Source organism: Nematolebias whitei, chromosome 23, assembly GCF_014905685.2.
Source record: "Nematolebias whitei isolate Nwh7 chromosome 23, NemWhi1, whole genome shotgun sequence".
Taxonomy (NCBI): domain Eukaryota; kingdom Metazoa; phylum Chordata; class Actinopteri; order Cyprinodontiformes; family Rivulidae; genus Nematolebias; species Nematolebias whitei.
This window is the reverse complement of record NC_056520.1, coordinates 11,935,827-11,944,626: the sequence shown is the minus strand read 5'-3', so window position 1 is coordinate 11,944,626 and position 8,800 is coordinate 11,935,827.

Below are 8,800 nucleotides of genomic sequence, written 5' to 3'. Positions count from 1 at the left end.
CATACAGTTAAATGTCTATTTACGAAGTAAGTGTGCATTTAGTCTTCTGTCTGAATGAGGGTAGTGGACCTGATGTCGGTCGAAAGTCAGAGACAAGTTGTGAGAACGAAGTGTCTTGTTTTTAAAACTCGCAGACAGTAAATGAGAGCTGCTGGCACCTGCTTCCTCTCATTTCTTAAAAACATTTCTCCGTCTGTACTAACCGTTCTTAAACATTCCTTCTGTCTCCTGACTTCTAGTGACCCTCTGACATCACTAGAACCACACCCCTGCTGGTTGTTTCAACCAATCAGGAAGTACCACGTAACAGGAAGTGGATACCCCTTTAAAAGGCAACACTTCTTGGAACTATTCAGTCTTAAGTCAGTCTTCTTCGAAGTCTTCACGAGTCTTAGTCCTTCCAGTCTTGCTGGAACTTTCAGTCGAAGATGAGACTCAGCTAAGTAGCTGATGGATTTGACCATGTGCCAAGGGTCTCTCCAGTCCAGCGCAGTCACAGCCTGCCTCGGCTGTGACTCAACCCGAGCATTAAAAGCTCAACTCCTAAGGAAGCTTATTCGGTTGAACCGAGTACTTCGTCACGATTTCTGATGACCCCCAGCTACTCTAACCGGAGACGCTGAAAAGGGAGCGTACCAATGGACTTCTGTTCCGGAGTGGATGCATCCTCTGCTAAGGTAACAAAGTCGCTGCACGTCCTGAAGTGTACCGGAGGGTTGAGCTGGATGTCGGAGTAAGGGTGCAATGTTCTGGTTCAACACATAACTCCACATCTAAACTTCCTCCTTAAATCTATTCCTCCTCTCTTAAACTTTTCTATTCGCCAGTAAATCAAGCTAGATGCCTTCAGAGGTGAATCAGTCTCAATCAGAAATGTTCTGTTGTCTTGTTAGTAAAGCGTGCCAAGTTTATTAATCAGAAACAGATCAACCAATCAATGTGTGCATGTTTTGATGTTAAATTTTGATTCTGTTAAATAAATGACCGCGTTTATTCTGATGGGTCAAAGATAAAATGGCGTCTCATGTCACTGATTAAACACTCCACTCACAAGTTATCTTGGTCACATAACAGAAATTTCACTCGAAAAAGAAAAGAATCCGTTGTAATTAAACAATTAATATTCTTTGTGCTTGAACTAGCCTTAAGAATAATTAATTAGTAGTGTGTCCACAGCAAAGCTGTCCTGACATACTACAATTTTAATTTGAGACCTAATTTTGAGGATCTTACATCAATTGACATCAAATTGCTGGTGTCCTGCTACAAGTCCAAATTCTTAGTTTACATGTGTTCAAATGCTCCATAAATCAACCAGACATGGACCTGAAACGGACCTTTAGATGACAATTGATCAAACATTTAGTGACCACCATCATTATTAGTGTTTTTACATCAAGAATCAATTTAGATTCAATTCTGTAAGAGCGATGACATTTCATTGTGTCACTTCAAGTAGTTTTTGCTGTCTAGATAAAGAACCATTAAAAGGGAGGAGTGGGATCTCTCCAAAACTTTTCAACTTCCATGTTTCCCTGAAAACGGTCCTCAGCGGGATGGTGAAACCCTGACGACTCTCAGGTTCCAGCAGATGCTTCTTCCACTGTTAGGCAGGATTCACAGGTTTTCCAGCTCGCACTTTTTATTCTTTGTATGTACCTCTACAAATGATCAAGTTTCTGAGTCAACCCAGTTCAAGATGGCCGCCACAGCCACCTGACCTTAGAAACAAGTTGTCTATAATTCATCAAAACAGGCCTCATCAACAGCCCTATTCTTTTCCTCCATAAAATAAGTTGTATTCTGACGTGTTTTTTGTGTTTTAAAAACTTTATTATCTGCTGTCTTTGCATGAATTCTGAAAATGTACTTTTGAAGTTTTAGTATAGATCAGACACTGATCACTGCAATCAGCTGCAGCTAGTAGAGTTCACATGTTCAAAAGTTAGTTTCTAATTCACCAACTAGTTGAAGTCATAATTATTCAAGCAGCTAAAAAGTCTTGAAATCATTGGAAGTTATTAATTATTGACTGACTTCAGGTCAGTTTAGATCAGTAGTTAGACCCAATATATTTTCCTTATAATAATAATATCCTTTATATTTTGATCAGAATCAAATGGATCAAAGTGATAAAAGGCCTGACCTCTGACCTCTTCTTCGTGCTGTGAGGGGTGTTAGTGGAATGTTTGGAGCTGAGATGCGGAGCAGGTTCTGTGAACAGAACTCACCAGAACCGAGGTTTGGGAGTGTGCAGCCAGATGTTTGTGTGCTGAACATCTGCAGAAACAGGAGACGTGTTTTCTTTCTCCTGTCTGCTCTAATGCAGTCCACTTCAAGGTTCTGATAGAAAACACATTCGGACAGCAGGTGAAACGTTTCCACTGAACATCTGCTGCTTTTTCTATCATCTCTACTGACTTGTTGAAGCAATGATCCTGGAGGTGATTGATCCCTGCAGAGTGATCGCATGACCGCAGCAAGAATCCACTGAAGAGGCTGCAAATAGAGCAACAAGAGTGAAGCAGAGAACAGGCTGAACATGAAGAAGTGGACAAAGAAATGATGAAATGAAGCATGTAGTGAACTAGACCTCCAACAACAATCTGTCTCTGAAGACCTTCAGGGGACAGGAGCTGTTATTTCATTGATTTGAATCCAGAAATACAAATTATCTCATCAAGAGACTATTTAATTGTATCCTGAATTAATCAATTGAAAGAACACTCTTCTTTTTACATTATCATCACTATTTTAAGATATCTTGATAATCGAAAGTGTGTTTAGTTCATACCATTTCTAAGTGTTAAAGTGAACCACTCACTTAAATCAACTGTGAAACAGTATTAATGAGTTTTAAACCTCATTAGACCTTGATAATACAGTTAATGTCTATTTACGAAGTAAGTGTGCATTTAGTCTTCTGTCTGAATGAGGAGTAATGTTTTTAAAAACATTCCTGCTGTCTCTTGACTTCTAGTGACCCTCTGACATCACTAGAACCACCCCCCTGCTGGTTGGTTCAACCAATCAGGAAGTACCACGTAACAGGAAGTGAATACCCCTTTAAAAAGGCAACACTTCTTGGAACTAGTCAGTCCTGGAACTCAGTCGGAGTCTCGGTCTTGGTCTTCTTCGAAGTCTTAGTCTTTTCCAGTCTTGCTGGAACTTTCCGTCAGAGATGAGACTCAACTAAGTAGCGGATGGATTTGACCATGTGCAAAGGGTCCCTCCATTTCAGCGGAGTCACAGCTCGCATCGCTGTGCACTCAACCCGAGCAGTAAATGCTCCACTTGTAAGGAAGCTTATTCGGTGGAACCGAGGACTTCGTCACGATTTCTGATGACCCCCAGCTACTTTAACCGGAGACGCTGGAAAGGGAGCGTACTAATGGACTTCTGTTCCGGAGTGGAGGTATCCACCATCTAAGGTAACAAGTCGTTGACGTCCTGAAGTGTACCGGAAAGCTGATCTGGATGTCGGAGGAAGGGTGCAATGTTCTGGTTCCACACATAACTTTCATCCATCTAAAACTTCCTCCTTAAATCTATTTCTCCTCTCTTAAACCTTGCTATTCGCCAGTAATCTAGATGCCTTCAGAGATGAATCGGCCTCAATCAGTAATGTTCTGTTGTCTTGTTAGTAAAGCGTGCCAAGTTTATTAATCAGAAACAGATCAACCAATCAATGTGTACATGTTTTGATGTTAAATTTTGTTACTGTTAAATAAATGACCGCATTTATTCTGATGGGTCAAAGATAAAATGGCGTCTCATGTCACTGATTAAACACTCCACTCACAAGTTATCTTGGTCACATGGCAGAAATTTAACTCGAAAAAGAAAAGAATCCGTTGTGATTCAAACAATTAATATTCTTTGTGCTTGAACTAGCTTGAAGAATAATTACTTAGTAGTGAAGTTAACGCCTTAGCTCACTACATAAATAGTGGCCTGTACGTGTTTTAAATAACATACATGGTGGCCCGTGTGTCCACAGCAAAGCTGTCCTGACATACTACAAGCGTTTAGTGTTTCCATTTGAACAGAGCAGCTGGAGCTGAAGCTTTTGATTCAGAGCAACACAACAGCTCTGCTTTCAAACCTCCACACAGTTCCTGACGTCCACTCTGTCCACAGTGTTGGACGTGTCTCCGTCCACTTGTGTTTTGTTCTGGACGGCCCACTGGAGCAGGATCAGAGGCTTTCTGCTACTAAGGCAACACTTTACACACACGAGGCTCTGATACAGTTCTTCTGTGTGAGCTTTGAGCTCAACCTCTGAATTGAATTCAAACTGGAGACCAGTCCACCTCACAGCAGCACCACTGTTGGACTGGATTCTACAGGTGGACCTAAGAAACTGGACCTTCAAATGCCTGTGACGTGCACAAACACGAAAAGAGGAAGAACATGTTCATATTGAATAAATTCTGCATAATATCCATGAATTAGTTACATGGCATGGCCGGAGTGAAACAGGAAGTGACAACAAAGAGGAAGAAGTGTTTAAAAATCTTTGTTTCTACAAGATGTGACTCTTCTTCATCTTTCTTTAATAGTGACTGTGAATAATGTGAAGAAACATCAGATTGTGTGCTCCTGTGTGTGTTAGCTGTTGTAGCAATGATGTGTTTCCATGCAGGTGTTGTCATCTCTCCGTTACTGCACATGCAAATATCTCCACAACTGTTCATGTGAGCTGCGTGAATTTATTCTGCCATACATCAGTAATGTTCTCTTTCCATGAACGCTTTTGTGTTGATCATGAAAACTGGATGTGACAGGAACTTGAAGAGAATTGATCCTGTTTCCATTAGAAAGACTCTCAGACACAGAAGCCCACAAGCAGAAATAAAACATGATGTAATGTGTCTTCATGTCCAACTGACTGAAATGGGATCAAACTATTGATTTATTCATGAAGCTTTATTTAAGCAGGCAAACCCCGTTGAGAGCACAGATCTCTCTGCATGGTCCTCCTGGGCCTGAAGGCAGCCTAACATGCATGTTTTTACACTGTGGGAGGAAAACGGAGTACCCGGGGAAAACCCACGCAAACACGAGGAGAACATACAAAGTGCAGAGAGAAAGAGCCCCGGTCCAACCCGGGGATTGAAGCGACTCAAGCAGCTGATCCAGAGCTTTGAATGTGACGTCTATTTATGACTGAGATTCATTCTAGACCAGTGGTTGTAGATTTGTTCCTTTAGGAAAGGGTTTACAAATCAAACTGTAATGATCATTTTATAAATGTTTGGGATCATCAGCTGCACAAATCTAGTGAAATGTTTAGTTTCTTACTGACACATATTCTTTTGGTGCTGATAACGCCAAGGTCGCGGGTTCGATCCCCGTACGGGCCACCAGATGTAGTGTGTCAAGGTCTAGGTTAGCTGTACCCTCACTACAATTATATTTACAATTATATTGTTGTCATCTTTCTTTGTTGAAATCAGGTATCTCTTGTAACCGAGTCCTCGAGGCTCAATGGGATTTACCTGTCTAAATAAAGGTTGATTGATATTTAAATAACGAGTTCTCTCTTTTTCGAGCTAATTACAGCCATGTGACAGAAGTAACTGTGCGTAAATGGTTTAATCGGTGACATGAGACGTTAATTTTCTTTGACCCATCAAAATAAATGTGGTCATTTATTGAACAGAATCAAAATTTAACATCAAAACATTGCACACTTGATTAGCTGAACTGGTTCTGATTAATAAAACTTGGCACGTTTTACTTAATAAAAACAACAGACATTTCTGAAGATATCTAGATTAAAGATGGGAAAATGGAGGAAGATGCATGTCTGTGGACCAGAACAGCATGCTCCTTTCAAACGCAGCTCGCCCTCGGTCCACTTAGTGCGTGAAGCTCGTGACGACTCTTTACCTTGGCAGAGGATGGGTCCGCTACGGTCAAGAGGTCCCTGGCACGCTACCTTTCAGCGTCTCCTCGGGGCCGCTGCGACTCGGCAGAAGTCGTGAGAAACTCCGTTCAACAGAACAAACTTCCTCAGGAGTTGTAGGGCATTCGCCGGGGGAAGTCACAGCGAGGCGCCGTGACTCCTGCAGAGATGGATGACTCCATCAGACTGGAAAAACTGAGTCCGGAGTTCCACTCCAGAACTCTACAGCACTGCTAGAACTCCTAGAACTCTCCCAGAACCGAATAGTTCCAGGAAGTGTCGACTTTTAAAGAGTTCTGCTTCCGGTCACTTTAGTACTTCCTGATTGGTTGAAGCAACCAACAGGGGGGTGGTTCTAGTGATGTCAGAGGGTCATTACAAGTCAAGAAAACAGCAGGAATGTTTTGAGAACGGTTAGTTACAGACGAGAAAATATTTTGGAGAAATGACAGACTTACAGGTGCCAGTTTTCTTATTTACTGTCTGAGAGTTTTAAAAACACGACACTTCGTTCCAATAACTTCCCTCTGACTTTCGACCGACATCACTACTTCTCATTTCAGACAGAATATCAAAAATGCATAATTACTTTGTAAAATAGACATTTAACTTGATTTCTAATTTAAATGAGGATTAAAAAATCATTAATACTGTTTCACAGTTGATTTAAAATGAGTGGTTCACTTCAACATTTAGAAATGGTTTGAACTAAACACACTTTTGATTTATCAAGATATTGTAAAATAGTAATGATAATATAGAAGAAGAGTTTTCTTTCAATTGATTAGTTCAGGATACAATTAGAAAGTCTCTGGATGAGCTAATTTGTATTTCTGGATTCAAATCAATGAAATAACAGTTTCTGTCCCATGAAGGTCTTCAGAGGCAGGTTTTGGTCGGAGGCCTAGTTCACTACAACTACAACAGGCAGATCCAGAACTTTACTCCTTTACTTGTAATGAGTCAGGATATCAGTTTTTTTTCAAATTACATCTTTTTTTTTTTTTTGGTGAGCTTTGCTACCTGCTCGAGAAGAGGTTCTCTGCAGGCCAAAAGTGGGCGTTTCTGGCTAATAGGTGTTTGTGGGGGGCAAACACTGATTGGCTAGCTGTGATTGCTGCTCTTTAGTTAAGTTACGTGAGCTCTTTTTTAAAACTGAAGGTTTCTAAGAACCAGCGTTAAATCTACTGTCAAATTCAGGACCATCCTTGAGGAATCGCAGAGGTCCGAGGAGGTCTCTGAGACTGTACACCATCTGGTGACGTCACAGTCCATCTGCCTCTCCGGCCGCTGGAGGGACCGCCTTGGCCAGCAACAGCACCAGAGGTGCTTCACAGCTGCGGCAGAGACTTCACGCCCTGCTCCTCCGCCGGCCCCCTCCACCAGGTAACAGATCCTTGAGGGGAAGGTATGTGTTTTTTGATGATGCATGCTTTTGATATAAAACAGAAACACCTCTGAAAGAAAAGTTTTACATCTGAGACTGTCAGATCAGCTGATCTCTCAGCTGCCTCTCTTCACACATTCCCCACACAGAACGAGCCAGTAACCTCTAAACAGCGTTTTAACTAGCACCGCAGTTCAGTAAATGTCACAAAACACTCGTCTGCCACGTCAGCTAAATTACGTTTTTTTCAGCAGACTGAGACCAGTAAAATCCATCGTTTTTCAGCCAGAGCCCATTTTTAATCTCTGCTGTTTTCTGTCCACTCACAAGGCAGCGGGAGTAAACGTGTTCCTCCACGACAGCTATAGCCTCCACCGAAACGGCGTCTCACTCAGAAAGCGCTCACACCTCCTTCTCGGTGCGCGCTGGCTCACCTCGCAGCCTGGGCCCAACACAGAGGCACACATACAGCCCTTTTTTCTGCCGGAGCCCCCACTGGATTCCCCGGAGAATCTCCAGAGCGAGTGATAGCAGTAAGGATTTTTTAATCTGGTTGACCTTCATGAGAAACATGACACAACACAAATGCGTGCCCGCTCTCCGAGCGCTACTCAGAGAGGCAACGAGTGTGTTCCCTGTACAGATGGATGGACCCTCTGATCAGAAGGGGTTACACACTGCAGTTCACAGCTCAACCCCCAACGTGAATCGTGTGAATCGTGCACTTTCTGTGCTTGTTCAGAACATTTCACAGGACAGTTGAGGCTGAAATCTAACAGATGTAAACTTGATGGACGATGAAAGAAACGAACAGCTGCAGACAAACCAACTATATTTAAAGAGTTTCTATTAAGAACACTGAACATGAAATGTTTGTGAAAAAACAAACAAAATCACTTCATAATTTTTTTAAATGAAAATATAATGTGCTGTGTTGAAATAAACATGTTGAATGTTGAAATAAATTTGTTAAATGTTGAAATAAACATGTTGAAATAAACATGTTGAAATAAATGTGATGAATGTTGAAATAAATGTGATGAATGTTGAAATAAACGTGTTGAATGTTGAAATAAACGTGTTGAATGTTGAAGAATGTTGAAATAAACGTGTTGAATGTTGAAGAATGTTGAAATAAACGTGTTGAATGTTGAAATAAACTTGTTGAATGTTGAAATAAACGTGTTGAATTTTGAAGAATGTTGAAATAAACGTGTTGAATGTTGAAATAAACGTGTTGAATGTTGAAATAAACGTGTTGAATGTTGAAATAAACGTGTTGAATGTTGAAGAATGTTGAAATAAACGTGATGAATGTTGAAATAAACGTGTTGAATGTTGAAATAAATGTGATGAATGTTGAAATAAACGTGATGAATGTTGAAATAAACGTGTTGAATGTTGAAATAAATGTGATGAATGTTGAAATAAACGTGATGAATGTTGAAATAAACGTGTTGAATGTTGAAATAAATGTGATGAATGTTGAAATAAACGTGATG